Raw genomic sequence first — 19,548 nt, forward strand, 5'->3', positions numbered from 1 at the left:
GCCCAAGAATTTGGATGGAGCTGCGTAGGGGCAAGGTTACAAGACCATAACACCTCGGACTCCAGATCGGTAAAGGGAAGTCGGACACTCAGCTTAGAGAAAAAACAATCATAAGCATAAAAGAAGAGCTTCTCGGAACTATCTAAGGGCGGGAAGCACACTCTCTCCTCGGATTCCGGGGCCACTAGTTCGTAATCTCTCTCAGACTCCCTATTCTCACATATGCTACAGTGCCTACGGAACCTAGCTAAATACTCAGAATCTACCACAGAAGGGACTCTTAGAGGAAGAGGGTCTACCCAACCAATACCACATGGAATCTTAGTCGACATCGCTTGAAGAACCTTTCGAGACATAAAATTTTTACCTACAAAGAAGAATACAGCAGCAAGCAAAAATCACATAAGGAAGACAGCAAAAACCCATTCAGCAAAGCAAGAAACAAAAACCCCACGGAGAAAACGCGGCAACCCGGAACAAAAATACCGGAGAACAAAAAGAGCCCCCCCCATATACAAACAACAAGCAATGGCGGCGCCTCTTTTCGGGGCAACCCAGGCATAAAGAAAAAGAAACAAACAAAGAGCCACACAAAGAACAGAAGCATATGTGCACAAGAAAAGAGAAACATGGGAACAAACCTGGAAGAAAGAAACAAAGACGACGAGCTCCGAAGCAAGGAGAACGAAACGACGGCGCAGAGGGAATCCCAGAAAGACACACGGAGAGATTCGAGGAGGCAGAGCAAAGAGAAAGAAGAAGCAGTGCTCAGAAAGGATAAAGAAAAACAAAAACGCAGAAAAAGGAGGAAAGGGGCAAATAAATAAAGCCTTTACAGAGCCCGAACGGAAATCGAGGAAAAACGGTAAAATGCAATAAATGCAGAAACGGCCATTTTTGAATTTTGAAAAACTACTATGCCCGAGCTCGACCTCCCAAAAAGGACGAACTCGGGTAGGGGCACTGTTCATACCCTGACCGGGCTCCTCCAAACTCGGCAAATTCATAAAAGGTCCGACCTCGTCCTAAGGCCCACGCCTACAGGTCGGACCTCGGACAAATAATGCAAGGAAGGCCCATCAAAAGGAACGTAGCCCAAAACCTAAAGGCCGAAAAGGCCTAGAAAAGGCGGTTCCACAAAGATAGAGATAAAACTCCCAAAGATAAGATAAGATAAGAATATCTTATCCAGGGAAGATCACGGCCAACTACTATAAATACACTGGAAACACCCAGGTATGGCATTCATTCCACATTCTACACATATCTGCTTGGACCCATGCTAACTTAAGCATCGGAGTGTCATTGCAGGTACAACCACCAACCACTCTACCTATCAAGCTCGGGTCCCTGAACCCCCACCTCAGGCCTTTCCAGACGACCGAGCTACACGTTTCAGGTAACCCTCGGAACAAAAACCATCGACGCGTACGCGTGACATGCGCCACGTGCAGAAAACGCAGAAAAATAGTGGGGTGATTTCTGGGCCCTATTTTAGCACCCAAGTTAGGCGTGGATCCAGTGAAGTCAAGTGGTTCCCACGTTACAAGACGCGGAGTAGTTAGTTAATTCTGATTTAAATTCAAATTTGATTTTAAAATAGGAAAAGATATTATTTTAATTTTAGAAATTTGATTTTAAATTAATTAGGATTAGTTATAAAAAGGGATTCCATTAGTTAATTGATGCCATCAGATTGGAACTCTATACATTTGAAGAGAAACCTATTTTTCTCTGAGTCATGAGCAACTAATCCTCCATTGTTAAGGTTAGGAGCTCTGTCTATTTGTATTGATTGATTTTATTGCTTTTTCTATTTTAATTCATGTATGGATTTATAATTTAAGATTTGTTTTCGCTATTTATCTTATGAATTTGGGTGGAACGGAAGTATGACCCTCTTTCTATTTGAGTTCTTGTAAAACTTAGAAAAGCTATTTACTTGAACAACAACTTGAAAAGATATTCTCCTAAATTTTAAATTATCTATATTTAACAGGATACGTAACATATAATCCTTTTATTTTTGGGTAATTAGAGTTTTTGTGGCATATAAACTGGAATTTGATCATGCAGCTTCTAATTGGAATTAATTGACCAAGGAATTGGCAGTTAATAAATTTTAGAGGAGACTAGAAAGGTCTAAGGAATTAGGGTCTAGTCACATATAGTTTGCCATAAATTAAATCCTACATGATTAAATTAGTTATTGAGAAAAGTTAATCCGGAAGAATAGATAACTCTCAAACCTTAACTGTTTCCCCATATATATTTCACAACACATTTACTACTTGCTTTCTAAAATTCTTAATTACTATTTAATGCTCTTTGAATACCAAACACTCTTTTCTGTTTGCCTAACTAAGTAGTTTAACCAACCATTGTTGCTTGATCCATCAATCCTCGCGGGATTGACCCTCACTCACCTGAGGTATTACTTGGTACGACCCGGTGCACTTGCCGGTTAGTTTGTGGTTGTAAATTACCCACCAGCGAGGTGGTGGGACCCTCTCTATGTGGCATATCTCCTTGTAGACGTCTACTACAAATACCCTGAGGGGGGTGTAGTTGTGTGATTTCTTGGGCTTCTCTGTAGCTGGCTCTTCTTTCTTTTTTGGCTCTTTGTCTTTGTCTCGGGAGGAGTAGGAAAAGTTGGCTTTGGAAGTCTCTCCCAGTCGGGAGTTTTCCTCCATGTTGATGTATTTCTCGGCCCATTCTTACACTTCATTTAGGGAAGTGGGGTGTTTTTTGTAGATGGACTGGCTAAACGGCCCTTCTCATAGGCCGTTTATCAGTGGGGAGATTCTGTATGTCGAGGCAAGCCTTACTAAATCTCTCCATATACGTCCGAACTCTCTCCCGATCTCTTTGCTTAATTCTGAGTAGGCTCGGTGCGTGCTTGGTTTTGTCTTTTTGAATGGAGAATCTGGTCTGGAATTTCTTTGCGACATCATCGAAGCTGGTGATCGACCTTGGGGGGAGGCTGTCTGGTGCACGAAATCACAATCACACTTTTTCAATTCCGCACAACTAACCAGCAAGTGCACTGGGTCGTCCAAGTAATACCTTACGTGAGTAAGGGTCGATCCCACGGAGATTGTCGGCTTGAAGCAAGCTATGGTTATCTTGTAACTCTTAGTCAGGATATCAATAATTCTTAGATTTAATTGTAAAAAGTAAAAGAACATGAAATAAATACTTGTTTTGCAGTAATAGAGAACAGGTTGAGGTTTTGGAGATGCTATATCTTCTGAATCTCTACTTTCCTACTGTCTTCTTCTTCATGCACACAAGGCTCCTTCCATGGCAAGCTGTATGTTGGGTTTCACCGTTGTCAATGGCTACCTCCCATCCTCTCAGTGAAAATGTTCAACGCACGCTGTCACCGCATGGCTAATCATCTGTCGATTCTCGATCATGTCGGAATAGAATCCAGTGATTCTTTTGGTCTGTCACTAACGCCCGACACTCGCAAGTTTGAAGCTCGTCACAGTCATTCAATCCTCGAATCCTACTCGGAATACAACAGACAAGGTTTAGACTTTTCGGATTCTCAAGAATGGCCGCCAATGGGTTCTAGCTTATACCACAAAGATTCTGCTTAAGGAATCCAAGAGATACACACTCAAACGAAGGTAGAACGGAGGTGGTTGTGAGACACACGTTCATAAGTGAGAATGGTGATGAGTGTCACGGATCATCACATTCATCAGGTTGAAGAACAAGTGGTATCTTAGAATAGAAGCAAGCGTGATTGAATGAAAAATAGTAGTAATTGCATTAATCCATCAAGACACAGTAGAGCTCCTCACCCCCAACCATGGGGTTTAGAGACTCATGCCGTAGAAGATACAGTATGAAACGTGTAGTGTGTCATGAGATGAAGATACAATAGCAAAAAGTCCTATTTATAGTGAACTAGTGACCTAGGGATTACAAGAATGAGTAAATGACGTAAAAATCCACTTCTGAGGTCCACTTGGTGTGTGCTTGGGCTGAGTATTGAAGCTTTCATGTGTAGAGACTTTTCTTGGAGTTAAACGCCAGCTTTTGTGCCAGTTTGGGCGTTTAACTCCAACTTTTGTACCAGTTCCGACGTTAAACATCGGGAATTCTAAAGCTGATTTGGAATGCCGGTTTGGGCCATCAAATCTCGAGTAAAGTATGAACTATTATATATTTCTGGAAAGCCCTGGATGTCTAATTTCCAACGCAACTGAGAGCGCACCAATTTGGCTTCTGTAGCTCCAAAAAATTCCCTTTGAGTGCAGGGAGGTCAGAATCTAACAGCATCTGTAGCTCTTTTCAGCCTCTGAATCAGATTTTTGCTTAGATCCCTCAATTTCAGCCAGAAAATACCTGAAATCACAAAAACACAAACTCATAGTAAAGTCCAGAAAAGTGAATTTTAAATAAAAACTAATAAAAATATAATAAAAACTAACTAAAATGTACTAAAAACATACTAAAAACAGTGTCAAAAAGCGTATAAATTATCCGCTCATCACAACACCAAACTTAAATTGTTGCTTGTCCCCAAGCAATTGAAAATTAAATAGGATAAAAAGAAGAGAACATACTATAGACTCCAAAATATCAATGAAACTTAGTTCCAATTAGATGAGCGGGACTAGTAGCTTTTTACCTCTGAACAGTTTTGGCATCTTGCTTTATCCTTTGAAGTTTAGAATGATTGGCATCTATAGGAGCTCAGAATTCAGATAGTGTTATTGATTCTCCTAGTTAAGTATGTTGATTCTTGAACACAACTACTTTATGAGTCTTGGTCGTGGCCTAAAGCACTCTGTTTTCTAGTATTATCACTGGATACATACATGCCACAGACACATAACTAGGTGAACCTTTTCAGATTGTGACTCAGCTTTGCTAGAGTCCCCAATTAGAGGTGTCCAGGGTTCTTAAGCACACTCTCTTTGCTTTGGATCACAACTTTAACCGCTCAGTTTCAAGCTTTTCACTTGAGACCTTTACGCCACAAGCACATGGTTAGGGACAGCTTGGTTTAGCCGCTTAGGCCAGGATTTAATTCCTTTAGGCCCTCCTATCCACTGATGCTCAAAGCCTTGGATCCTTTTTAGTGTTTTTGCCTTTTGGTTTTAAGGGCTATTGGCTTTTTCTGCTTGCTTTTCTCTTTTTTTTTTTTATTCACTACTTTTTCTTGCTTCAAGAATCAATTTGATGATTTTTCAGATCCTCAATAACATTTCTCCTTTTCCATCGTTCTTTCAAGAGCCAACAAATTTAACATTCTTTAAACAACAAATTCAAAAGACATATGCATTGTTCAAGCATTCATTCAGAAAACAAAAAGTATTGTCACCACATCAAACTAATTCAACTAGTTTCAAAGATGAATTCGAAATCTTGTACTTCTTGTTCTTTTGTGATTAAAGCATTTTTCATTTTAAGAGAGGTGATGGATTCATAGGACATTCATAGCTTTAAGACATGAACTTTAAATTTTATTAATCATGTAATAAGAACAAGACTCAAAAATAAATATAAGATAAGACCAATAGTAATAGAAAATAGAAAATTAAAAACAGAAATTTAAATGACTCTAAAATAGATTCCTAATGATAAAGGTTATCACAGAGTTAGGACTCAACAACCTTGATTTTGAGAAGTGGATGCTTCCTCAACTTATGGGGTGTTTGACTCTTCAAGGGAGAGCTTCTGGCACTTCAGCTCCTATAGCTCACGCCCCTGCTTCTCTTGTTCCTTCAGCGATTTGCAGAGCATGCAGTTTTGATTCTGCTGTTCTTCCTTAATTTATTCCATAGCTTCTTGCAGCTTGGCAACAGATGCTTCTAGGCTGGTCTTGGATGTTCAATTGGTATGAATTCATCTACTCCCATCCTCACCCCAGCATCTTTGCATAGCAAAGAGATTAAGCTTGGGTAAGCCAGTTTGGCTTCAGTGGAGTTCTTGTTTGCAATTGTGTAAATCTCACAAGCAATCAGATGATGAATCTTCACTTCTTTTCCCAGCATAATGCAATGAATCATCACTGCTCTCTTGACAGTGACCTCAGAACGGTTACTAGTGGGCAATATAGAACGCCCAATGAAGTCTAGCCAACCTCTTGCAACTGGTTTGAGATCTCCCCTCTTAAGTTGGTTTGGGACACCTTTTGAATTGGTTATCCACTTAGTTCCAGGGAGGCATAAGTCCTCTAGAACTTGATCCAACCCCTTATCTGCTCTCACCATTCTTCTATTAAAGGATTCAGGATCATCTTGTAGTTGAGGCAGTTTGAAGACCTCTCTTATTTTGTCCAGATGGAAGTAAATAGTTCTCCCTCTGACCATGGTTCTATAGGTATGGAAAACAGTTCCAGTCATTCTCTGCTTATCTGTCAGCCACAGATTTGAGTAGAATTCCTGAACCATGTTTCTTCCAACCTTTGTCTCAAGATTGGCTAGAATTTTCCATCCTCTATTTCGAATTTGCTCTTGGACCTCCGAATATTCGTCTTCTTTCAGATCGAATTTAACTTCTGGGATCACTGACCTTAGACCCATTATCTTGTGGTAATGGTCTGCATGTTCTTTGGTTAAGAACCTCTCTTGACCCCAAAGGTTCTTTGGAGTATTCTCTTTCTTGCCTCTTGAATTGGTTTGTTTTCCTTTGGAAGCCATGGTCTTGATGAGCCTTAGCTTAGTGATCACGGAAAAGCACACCAAACTTAGAGGTTTGCTTGCCCTCAAGCAAAAGAAAGGAAAGGGGAGAGAGAGGAGGAGAAGCAAATTCGAATGGTGAAGAGAGGGGGATGGCCGAATGTGTATTTATAAGGGAGGGAGAGGGATTTTGAAAGTTTTGAAAGAGATTTGAGAAGATATGGAAAGAATTTGAGAAAATACTTGAGTTTTTGAAGAAGATTTGGAAAGGATTTGAAAGAGATTTGAGAAATAATTTAGAAAATTGTTGGATTTTTGAAATTTGAGGGTGAATGATGAAAATTTGTAACATGTTTGTGCAGAAAATTATGGGTCAAAACATGAAAGTGTGAAAAAATTTGAAGTGGAAATCAAAATCTCTTTCCCCTGCCTTTCTGGCGTTTAACGCCCAATTGGTGGCCATTATGGGCGTTTAACGCCCAGCCAGGCACTCTGGCTAGCGTTAAACGCCAGAAACCCCTTTATCACTGAGCGTTTTGCTAAACATCTAGGATGCTGCAATTCTTGCGTTAAACGCCCAGAATGGTGCCCATTCTGGCGTTTAACGTCCAAAACGGTGCCTTTACTGGCGTTAAACGCTTAGAATGGAATGCCCAGAGTGCCCTTTACTGGCGTTTTCTTGCCAGCAAGCTCCTTTTCTCTACTTTTTTCACTGAATCCTTCTGTAACTCTGTGAATTCCTTCAATTTTGATTATCAACCTTGAAGAATATATATCAAACTTTTATTAAGTAGAACAAATAACCTATTAATGACTGAGTTGCCTCCCAGCAAGCGCTTCTTTATTGTCTTTAGCTGGACCTTTACTGAGACTCATTCAAGCCTCAGTTTTGAGCATTTCTGCTCAAAATTGCTTTCAAGATAATGTTTGATCCTCTGTCCATTAACAATGAACTTTTTGTCAGAATCAATGTCCTGAAGCTCAACATATCCATAAGGTGTCACTCCTGTAATCACATACGAGCCCCTCCATCGGGATTTCAGTTTTCCTGGGAATAGTCTGAGCCTAGAGTTGAAGAGCAGAACTTTTTGTCCTGGCTCAAAGACTCTGGATGACAACTTCTTGTCATGCCACTTTTGTGCCTTTTCCTTATAAATTTTTGCATTTTCAAAGGCACTGAGTCTGAATTCCTCTAGCTCATTTAGCTGGAGCAATCTTTTATCACCAGCTAACTTAGCATCCAGGTTTAGGAATCTGGTTGCCTAGCAGCCTTTATGTTCCAGTTCCACGGGCAGATGACAAGCCTTGCCATACACAAGTTGGTATGGAGTCTTGAATGCTGTTCTGTATGCCCACAGAGCATCATCCAAGCTCTTTGCCCAATCCTTTCTACGGGCAATTACAGTCCGTTCCAGGATTCTTTTTAGCTCTCTATTAGAGACTTCAGCTTGCTCATTTGTCTGTGGATGATACGGAGTTGCTACTTTATGACTAATTCCATATCGGACTATAGCAGAGTACAGCTGTTTATTACAGAAATGAGTGCCCCCATCACTGATTAGTACTCTGGGAACACCAAACCTGCTGAAGATGTGTTTCTAGAGGAATTTCAGCATGGTCTTGGTATCATTATTGGGTGTGGCAATTGCTTCTACCCATTTAGATACATAGTCTACTGCCACCAGAATATAAGTGTTTGAGTATGATGGTGGGAAGGGACCCATGAAGTCAATACCCCATACATCAAACAATTCAATCTCTAAGATCCCTTGTTGAGGCATGGCGTAACCATGAGGCAAGTTACCAGATCTTTGGCAATTGTCACAGTTACGCACAAACTCTCGGGCATCCCTATAGAGAGTAGGCCAGTAGAAGCCACATTGGAGGACCTTAGTGGCTGTTCGCTCACTTCTGAAATGTCCCCCATACTGTGATCTATGGCAATGCCATAGGATCCTTTGTGCTTCCTCTCTAGGTACACATCTGCGGATCATTCCGTCTGCACATCTCTTAAAGAGATATGGCTCATCCCATAGGTAGTACTTGGCATCTGAAATTAATTTTTTTCTTTGCACTCTACTATACTCCTGGGGTATAAACCTCACAGCTTTATAGTTTGCAATGTCTGCAAACCATGGTGCTTCCTGAATGGCAAAGAATTACTCATCTGGAAAGGTCTCAGAGATCTCAGTAGAGGGGAGGGACGCCCCAGCTACTGGTTCTATCTGGGACAAGTGATCAGCTACCTGATTCTCTGTCCCTTTTTTGTCTCTTATTTCTATATCAAACTCTTGCAGAAGCAACACCGGTCTTATGAGCCTGGGTTTTGAATCCTGCTTTGTGAGTAAGTATTTAAGAGCAGCATGGTCAGTGTACACAATCACTTTTGATCCTACTAAATAGGATCTAAACTTGTCAATGGCATAAACCACTACAAGTAACTCTTTTTCTGTGGTTGTGTAATTCTTTTGTGCGTCATTTAGAACACGACTAGCATAATAAATGACGTGCAGAAGCTTGTTGTGCCTCTATTCCAACACTGCACCAATAGCATGGTCACTGGCATCACACATTAGTTCGAATGGTAATGTCCAGTCTGGTACAGAGATGACTGGTGCTGTGACCAGCTTGGCTTTCAGGGTCTCAAACGCCTGCAGACACTCTGTGTCAAACACAAATGGTGTGCAGCAGCTAGCAAGTTGCTTAGAGGTTTTGCAATTTTTGAAAAATCCTTTATAAACCTTCTGTAGAATCCTGCATGCCCTAGAAAGCTTCTGATTGCCTTAACATTGGCAGGCGGTGGTAATTTTTCAATTACTTCTACCTTTGCTTGATCCACATCTATTCCCTTGCTTGAAATTTTGTGCCCAAGGACAATTCCTTCAGTCACCATAAAGTGACATTTCTCCTAGTTTAAGACCAGGTTAGTCTTTTGGCACCTTTTCAGGACAAGTACTAGATGATCAAGACAGGAGCTGAATGAGTCTCCAAATACTGAGAAGTCATCCAAAAAGACTTCCAGGAACTTCTCTACCATATCAGAGAAGATGGATAGCATGCACCTCTGAAAAGTTGCAGGTGCATTGCATAGACCAAAAGGCATTCTTCTGTAAGCAAATATGCCAGAAGGATAGGTGAATGCTGTTTTCTCTTGATCTTGAGGGACCACTACAATTTGATTGTAGCCTGAATAGCCATCCAAAAAGTAGTAATAATCATGACCCGCTAGTCTTTCTAGCATCTGGTCTATGAATGGTAAAGGAAAATGATCCTTTCTGGTGGCTGTATTGAGCCTTCTGTAGTTAATACACATACGCCACCCTGTAACTGTTCTTGTAGGAACCAATTCATTCTTTTCATTATGAACCACTGTCATGCCTCCCTTCCTGGGGACAACTTGAACAGGGCTCACCCAGGGGCTATCAGAAATAGGATAAATAATCCTAGCCTCTAATAACTTAGTGACCTCTTTCTGCACCACCTCCTTCATGGCTAGATTTAGCCGCCTTTGTGGTTGAACCACTGGCTTGGCATTATCCTCCAATAGGATCTTGTGCATGCATCTTGCTGGGCTAATGCCCTTAAGATCACCTATGGACCATCCAAGAGTTGTCTTGTGTGTCATTAGCACTTGAATTAGTGCTTCCTCTTCTTGTGAATTTAAAGCAGAGCTTATGATCACTGGAAAAGTGTCACCTTCTCCTAGAAATGCATACTTCAAGGATGGTGGTAGTGGTTTGAGCTCAGGTTTGGGAGGCTCATCCTCTTCCTGAGGAATTTTCAGAGGTTCTTTTATTTCCTCTGGTTCCTCTTGATCAGGCTGAACATCTTTAAAGATGTCCTCTAGCTCTGATTCGAGACTCTTAGTCATATTGATCACTTCCACCAAAGAGTCAATAATATCAGCGCTCATGTAGTCATTTGATGTGTCTGGATGCTGCATAGCTTTGACAGCATTCAACTTGAACTCATCCTCATTGACTCTCAGGGTCACTTTCCCTTTTTGTACATTAATAAGAGTGCGTCCAGTTACTAGGAAAGGTCTTCCTAGGATGAGAGTTGCACTCTTGTGCTCCTCCATTTCTAGCACTACAAAGTCAGTGGGAAAGTCAAATGGCCCAACATTGACAATCATGTCTTCAATTATGCCTGATGGATATTTAATGGAGCCATCAGCAAGTTGGAGACATATCTGGGTTGGTTTGACTTCTTCATTCAACCCAAGATTTCTGATAGTGGTTGCAAGTATCAGGTTGATACTTGCTCCAAGGTCACATAGGGCTGTCTTGGTACAAGCACCTTCTAATGTACATGGTATCATAAAGCTTCCTGGATCTTGAAGCTTCTCTGGTAAGCTTTTCAGAATGACTGCACTGCATTCTTCAGTGAGAAACACCTTTTCAGTTTCTCTCCAATCCTTCTTATGACTTAAGATCTCTTTCATGAACTTAGCATAAGAGGGTATTTGCTCAAGTGCCTCTGCAAACAGAATCTTTATTTCAAGAGTCCTGAGATAGTCTGCAAAGCGGACAAATTGTTTATCCTGTTCCGCTTGGCAGTGTTTCTGAGGATAAGGCATCTTGGCTTTATATTCTTCAACCTTAGTTGCTGCAAGTTTATTCCCTACAGAGGTGGTTAGAGAAGCCTTCTTAGAGGGGTTACTATTAGCACTCTCAGGTGTCTGATTCCTCATTGGCGTTTGAACGCCAGGACTGTGTGCAAGATGGGCGTTTAACGCCAGTTTTCCACCCTTTTCTGGCATTTGAACGCCAGAACTGGGCAAGGAATGGGCGTTTAACGCGAACTTTTCTCCCTTTTCTGGCGTTTGAACGCCAGAAGTATTCCTCTCTGGGCTCTTACTGTTCTCAGAGAGATTTTGGGCACTGGTTTGGTTATCCTCTGTCAGTTGTTCCTTTCTTGGCTTTCTGCTACTTTGAGTTGATACATTCAATGTCTTCCCACTCCTTAATTTAACAGCTTGGCATTCTTCCGTTATCTGTTTAGATAGCTGCTGTCTTGTCTGATTCAATTGTGCTTCCATATTCTGGTTAGCATTTTTAGTTTCTTGGAGCATCTCTTTAAACTCTGCTAATTGTTTTGTCATCAGGAGTAATTGTTGATTAAGTTTAACAATCTGTTCTTGAGGATTAGGATCAGTAGTTACTGCCATAGCTTCTTCTTTCATAGCTTGAGTATAGATGTTAATTTCTAGCAACAGTATCTATGAGCTCTTGAGCCTCTTCAATCGTCTTCCTCATGTGTATAGATCCACCAGCTGAGTGATCTAAAGACATCTGAGCTTTTTTTGTAAGCCCATAGTAGAAGATGTCTAACTGTACCCACTCTGAAAATATTTCAGAGGGACATTTCCTTAGCATACCTCTATACCTCTCATAGGCATTATAAAGGGATTCATTATCCTCTTGTTTAAAGCCTTGGATGTCCAGCCTTAGCTGTGTCATCCTTTTTGGAGGGTAAAATTGATTCAGGAATTTGTCTGATAACTGTCTCCATGTTGTTATGCTTGCTGTGGGTTGGTTATTCAACCACCTCTTAGCTTGATCTTTTACAGCAAATGGAAACAGTAACAATCTGTAGACATCCTGATCCATTTCTTTATCACGTACTGTGTCAGCAATTTGTAAGAACTGTGCCAGAAACTCAGTAGGTTCTTCTTGTGGAAGACCGGAATACTGGCAATTTTGCTGCATCATGATAATGAGTTGAGGATTTAGCTCAAAGCTGCTTGCTTTAATGGGAGGTATACAGATGCTACTCCCATATGCAGCTGTAATGGGGTTAGCATATGACCCTAGAGTCCTTCTGGACTGCTCAATTCCACTTAGATCCATGATGGAGAACGGGAGATGATCTGGATATTATTTTATTTTATTATTATATTTTGTTTTAAAAAAAATTTAAGTAAACAAAAGCACAAAAGACACCAAACTTAAAATTTTTAGAAAATCAAACACAAAATTTCGAAAATTTAAAGGATACCACAAAGAAGACACCAAACTTAGAAATTTTTTTAAAAAAATAAAGAAAGAACTAAGGACATGCAATTTCGAAAATTTTAAAGAAAATAAAAGCATACAATTGACACCAAACTTAAAATATAAAACTAAACTCAAATAAAAGACTCTAAACCACAAAAATAAAATATTCCTAATATAAGCAACAAAATAAACCGTCAGTTGTCCAAACTCGAACAATACCCGGCAATGGTGCCAAAAACTTGGTACACGAAATCACAATCACACTTTTGCAATTCCGCACAACTAACCAGCAAGTGCACTGGGTCGTCCAAGTAATACCTTACGTGAGTAAGGGTCGATCCCACGGAGATTGTCGGCTTGAAGAAAGCAATGGTTATCTTGTAACTCTTAGTCAGGATATCAATAATTCTCAGATTTAATTGTAAAAAGTAAAAGAACATGAAATAAATACTTGTTTTGCAGTAATGGAGAACAGGTTGAGGTTTTAGAGATGCTATATCTTCTGAATCTCTACTTTCCTACTGTCTTCTTCTTCATGTACGCAAGGCTCCTTCCATGGCAAGCTGTATGTTGGGTTTCACTGTTGTCAATGGCTACCTCCCATCCTCTTAGTGAAAATGTTCGACGCACGCTGTCACCGCACGGCTAATCATCTGTCGGTTCTCGATCATGTCGGAATAGAATCCAGTGATTCTTTTGCGTCTATCACTAACGCCCAACACTCGCGAGTTTGAAGCTCGTCACAGTCATTCAATCCTCGAATCCTATTCGGAATACCACAGACAAGGTTTAGACTTTCCGAATTCTCAAGAATGGCCGCCAATGGGTTCTAGCTTATACCACGAAGATTCTGCTTAAGGAATCCAAGAGATACACACTCAAACGAAGGTAGAACGGAGGTGGTTATCAGACACACGTTCATAGGTGAGAATGGGGATGAGTGTCACGGATCATCACATTCATCAGGTTGAAGAACAAGTGATATCTTAGAATAGAAGCAAGCGTGATTGAATGAAAAACAGTAGTAATTGCATTAATCCATCAAGACACAGCAGAGCTCCTTACCCCCAACCATGGGGTTTAGAGACTCATACCGTAGAAGATACAGTATGAAACGTGTAATGTGTCATGAGATGAAGATACAATAGCAAAAAGTCCTATTTATAGTGAATTAGTGACCTAGGGTTTACAAGAATGAGTAAATGACGTAAAAATCCACTTCCGGGGTCCACTTGGTGTGTGCTTGGGCTGAGCATTGAAGCTTTCATGTGTAGAGACTTTTCCTGGAGTTAAACGCCAGCTTTTGTGCCAGTTTGGGCGTTTAACTCCAACTTTTGTGGCAGTTCCGGCGTTAAACACCGGGAATTCTGAAGCTGATTTCGAATGCCGGTTTGGGCTATCAAATCTCGGTTAAAGTATGGACTATTATATATTCCTGGAAAGTCCTGGATGTCTACTTTCCAATGCAATTGAGAGCGCACCAATTCGGCTTCTGTAGCTCCAAAAAATTCACTTTGAGTGCAGGAAGGTCAGAATCCAACAGCATCTGTAGCTCTTTTCAGCCTCTGAATCAGATTTTTGCTCAGGTCCCTCAATTTCAGCTAGAAAATACCTGAAATCATAGAAAAACACACAAACTCATAGTAAAGTCCAGAAAAGTGGATTTTAAATAAAAACTAATAAAAATATAATAAAAACTAACTAAAATGTACTAAAAACATACTAAAAATAGTGCCAAAAAGCGTATAAATTATCCGCTCATCACTGTCAAACCACTTTATAGCCATTTTGGTGAGGGTGATCGGAAAAGCTTTGCAGCGAGTTACGTTGGAGGCCTCGGTGAGGTACATCCGACTCCTAAAATTGCTGAGATGATGGCTTGGATTGGATCCCCCATCGTATAGGTCCATGTCAGGGGGCTTTAAAATCCTTGGGGACTTTTACTTTCATAATTTCTTCTGTGAATGGGTCTTGCTCTCTGCAAGGGCTGGTCTCATAGTTGGTTTGGTTAGTGTGGAATTTGAGATCAGCTTTAAGCTTCTGGAGTTTTCCTTCCAGCTTTCGGCGTCTTCTTGTTTCCCTTCGGAGATCTTGCTCGGCCTCCCGTTGGCGTTTGGCCTCTCGCTCGAGCTGTTTTAGGCGATCTTGTTGTTTGCTGAGGGCATCTAATATTTTTGTGTTTGGGGGGTGTTTGTCCCCTTTGAAGTGGTGTGTCTCCTTGGGTGATGGTGGAGGGACCGCAAAGTCTGGGCTTTTTGTCGGGGTCCCTTCCTCCAGTCCGGATGTTGTCACATGCTCGTTGTTAAATGCGTTGCTTGCCATGATTGTGGGATGACTTCCAAGTCTCCCGGCAACAGCACCAATGTTCTGAGGGTTTCCTGAAACACTGAGTTTGGACCAGACGTGAGATCTGGGTCTTCTCTGGGTGTTGGTTTCCGACCATCAGATGCTGAGGTGCTGCCTTATCCGAGCTCCTCGTAGGGTTGGGTGTTGGTACCTGCAAGAGACTCCGGTGCTTAAGTCAGCAAGGGCTTTAGGCAGGTTTTTCAGTAGAATTGGATATGAGTTATACTTGGGGGATTTAGTGTACTTATAGTGGTGTTTGGTGATCTCCCTTAGGATAATATTCTTATCTTATCTTATATGTTACAGGTAAGATCCTATCTTTTGGCAACCGCCCTCTAGTGGGTGGTGGCTTCTCTGCATTGGGCCTCTTTGGGCCTCCTGGCAATCTTTCAAGCTCTTTAAGAGAGGTCGGTGGTGAGGAAACTTTTCATGAGGTCGGTCCTCCTGTCTTCTGCTGTATCGACCCTATAGCTCGGCTTAGGGTATGAACAGTGGGGTATCCTATCGAGTCAATTCTTAGCCTAAAAAGGCTTAAGGCAATAATATCTAAGTTTCTTAGGTTAAGCTGCGGTTTGATATGAGTTTTGCCTGAGAAGGTTGGTAAATATCTAAGGTTCTTAGTTGGTGGTCGAGTCATTTCTTAGTTTGAGAAGGCTTGAGATAATTATATCTAACATTCTTAGGTTGGTTGGATATCTATTTTGAGTCTTGTTTGAGAATGTTAGTTGAATATTTAGGGTTCTTAATTAGTGGGGTATCCAATCGAGCCATTTTGTAGTCTTAGAAAGGCTCTAGTAAATAATATATAAAGCTCTTAGATTATGCTAGACTCAATCTAAGTCAAAGCAATAGCCTGAGAAGGCTTAATGTAAATAACTTCCTTTGTCCACTTATTCTAATAGTGAATCTCTCAAGTTTTCTTAAGAATTGGATGTAACCAGTTTATCTGAACCAGTATACCTTTGCATGTGTTTCTTCTAAACTCTTAACTCCTTGTATTTCATGGTCTACATTATTTTTAGTTAATTGAACCTTAGTTATGCTTTTATTCCAATCTGATGATATCTCAAATTATTTACGGGCTAGATCTAAAGTTTCTAAAGGATCTCAGAATCATCCCTACAATCTGAAGTACCACACGATTAGCAATGCTAAAGGATCTCTAGAACCTACGTTTACATTCTTGCTGCATACAAGTCCAAAGACTTGTTCAAGTTCTCTTGCTTCAAGAAAAATTGGCTATGCACGATTCAACATTCCTTCTCATGTAAAGTATTGGTGCACCTTCAGCGTCGCCCACCAACGTCACTTTCTTGGATTTGCACTACCTCCATCTTTGCAACCTCTGACTTTGCTTCTCCACTCAATCATCGCCTCTCCTTTACCTTTGTTTCTTTTCTTTTGTCAGTCTCTGTCTAAAAGTTTGTTCAATATTCTGTTAATTTTTTAGATAACTAAAGGCCTATTAGTAACTAAATAAAAAAAATCAAAATACATCAAATTAAATTGAACATTCAAAAAAAATATAAACTAATAACTCCTAAATAATACTTGAACTTTTCAAATTACGAACATTTGAAGCATGTATCAGCATCTTAGTTCACGAATGTGCATTTTTTGCACGTTTACAAATTATTTAAGGGTATTTTTGTTGATAATAAAAGTCGGAGCATTTTTGTGCGCAAAAAAATAATTTGAGTATATTTTTTGTAGTTTATCTTTTTTATAGTCTTATATTCATGACTAGAGTTAATTATTAATTCCGTACCAGATAAATTTGAAAAAAATACCCTAAAATATGTTATCGACAAAATACTCTTGAATAATTTTAAAGTTTTAACAAGCATGTCTATTACTTTGCCGAAGTCCATTTCTGATAAATATAATATTGAGGTGATCACCCAAATTTGATGATTTAACTAAGTCTAAAGGTAAATTACTGATGTGTTATCGAAATTGGACATTGATTAAATTAATGTAAAATATCAGTCAGTAATTTATCTTTAAAATATCAATCATTAATTTAAAATATCAATCAGTAATTTATCTCATTCTGAATGATAACTCAGTATTATTTGAAAATATACACAGCGAGTTGTGCCGTCAGGGTTTTGTGACTTGTGGTGTGGGCTAGGGTTTTGATCATTTTTGAGAGATATTGTGTGTGTGTGTGAGTGTCTCCATTTAATTTCAGGGACAATTCAAAATATCATCAACTGAAAATTGAATTTTGTGTGTGTGGTCAAACTATAATGTCAATCTTACTGAGCCAATAAGAGAGACAATCAGATCAGGTTAATGATTCTGATGAGGAAGTGGTCGTTTTGGAGGAAGAATATGTGAGATCAGGTATCGAAGATTGTTCCAGGAGTCTGGTGGGGAGAATTATGGCAGATCGGGGGTTCGGTATGGAAACTATCGAAGGTGCTTTCACTGCTATCTGGAACTATCCAAAGGGATTCAGAATCAAAAGCCATGGAGACAATATTTATCAGTTTTTCTTCACCAATGAAAATGATCTGATCAGGGTGGAGAGGAGCTCTCCATAGCTAATAAAACAATTTGTGAATCATTTAAGACAGTAGAATCCAGAATTAAAGCTTGTAGAAGATGACTATTTGAGAATCCCAATGTGGATCCAACTGTGGGATATACCAAAATTTTGTAAAACAAAACAAGTGGCAAGGAGGATGGGGGGAGAAATGGAAGCGTCTTAGATGTCGATTTCTTTGTAATGAGAGCTAGAGGAGACAGAATTATGAAAGTCAGAGTGAAGGTGGATGTGACTCAACCATTCAAGCAAACCTTGAAGGTGATTAGCCCAGATAAAAAGACATGCGTGCTACAACTGAAGTACGAAAAGCTTGGGTTTATTGCTGTTTTTGTGGATTTCTAGGACATGAAATGCGAAACTGCAATCAACTCCTTGCAATTCTAAAAATAAAAGTAAAGGAAGAGTTGAAATAGAGGCTTGATCTGAAAGCTGAACAGGTGGGATAGAGAGTTGGAAAGACGAAAGTAATCCAGAGCCCTAACCTGACAAGGAAAAACTCAGCTGTAAAACTCACTCCTGTTAGCTTATTAAAAAGCTTTGCTAAAATATTTGTTCAAGAAAGTAGAAGCCAAGGAGGCCCGGAAGAAAATAGAAGCAACTCAGTTCCTAATTTCTTTACAAGTAATTTAATTGACCAAAACAGCTTTCAAATTGATGTACCTCATAAGAATGATGGGAAGAGTAATAAGAGACAAAAGATCAAGCATCTAGCTAGAAGAGGAAAGCAGGGTGAATTAAGAATCAGTGTGTTAGGGGAAAAATGAAAAACAGATGTGATGGAAATGCACCTCGATCAGAAGGATTGGAGAGTTAGGGAAGGAAAGAACGTTAAAGGGGGAAGGGTGGTAACCCAAATATGGCACCCCAAATGCAACGAAGCTGATGATATGGAATTGACAGAGTTTGGGAAAATCCCTGACAATTCACAACATCAAAGGGATAGTAAGATCCTATTCTGCCGAGGTGATGTTTTTATGCAAGACTAAACATCAAACATCGTTTGTTAATGGTCAGCTATGTGCGTATGGATCTAAAGAAACCTATTGTGTTAATGCAAATGGAACAGCTGGAGGTTTGGTGGTCTCTTGGAAAGAAGAAGTAAAGATACTAGTGAAAGGCAGTGGGGACTTTACATTTGGTTCACAGTGGAGGACTAAGACCAGCAACGCCACTGGGAGTTATTAGGGGTTCACCTTCATAATATTGATCAGATCTGCAATAGCCAGTTTGAAGTACTTCTTCTTATAATCCAGCAAGTAGGTGAAAGATTCATGGTAGCTGGGGATTTTAATGCTATTGTGATGTCCCATGAAAAGAAGGGAGGCATGGAGAAATCACCCCAAGTGATTAAGAAGTTCCAAGATTTTATCAACAGGGGGGATTGATAGATGCAGGATATATTGGAGATAAGTATACATGGTGGAACCGAAGTTGTCATGATAGAGCAATAAGGAAAGACTGGATCGGGTTCTAATCTCTTCAAAACTCCGAGAAGAGTATACTGTGGCTAATGTTACTCACCTTGATGACAATAGATCAGATCATAGACCACTCTTAGTCCATACTAATCCGGAGACTCGTAGGGGCAACAGAAGGTTTTGTTTCCAGGAGAGATAGTGCGGTTTGAAGGCAGTGACTAACATTGTGAAGGAAAATTGGCAATTGAGGGTGAGTGGGTCGGCTATGTTCCAATTATTTCAGAAACTCAAATACTACAAGCATGAGTTGGTGAAATGGAATCCTCAGGAGCAGGGAATAGTAGGAGAGCTATGGAATAATTAGAAGGCAGCCTATCAATCATGAAAAAATGACTAAATGAGTACGAGAAGGAGGAAATACTGCGGCTGAAGGATCAATTGGCAGAAGCTTATACTATGGAAGAAAGGTTCTAAAAGGAGAAATCATGGGTGAATTGGCTGAAATGGGGAGATCAGAATACTAGGTTCCTTTATTCTAAACATCAAGAAAGGAATCGAAGGAATAAAATCTGGAAATTAGAAGACGAAGA

Source organism: Arachis duranensis, chromosome 10 (genome assembly GCF_000817695.3).
Source record: "Arachis duranensis cultivar V14167 chromosome 10, aradu.V14167.gnm2.J7QH, whole genome shotgun sequence".
Lineage (NCBI taxonomy): Eukaryota > Viridiplantae > Streptophyta > Magnoliopsida > Fabales > Fabaceae > Arachis > Arachis duranensis.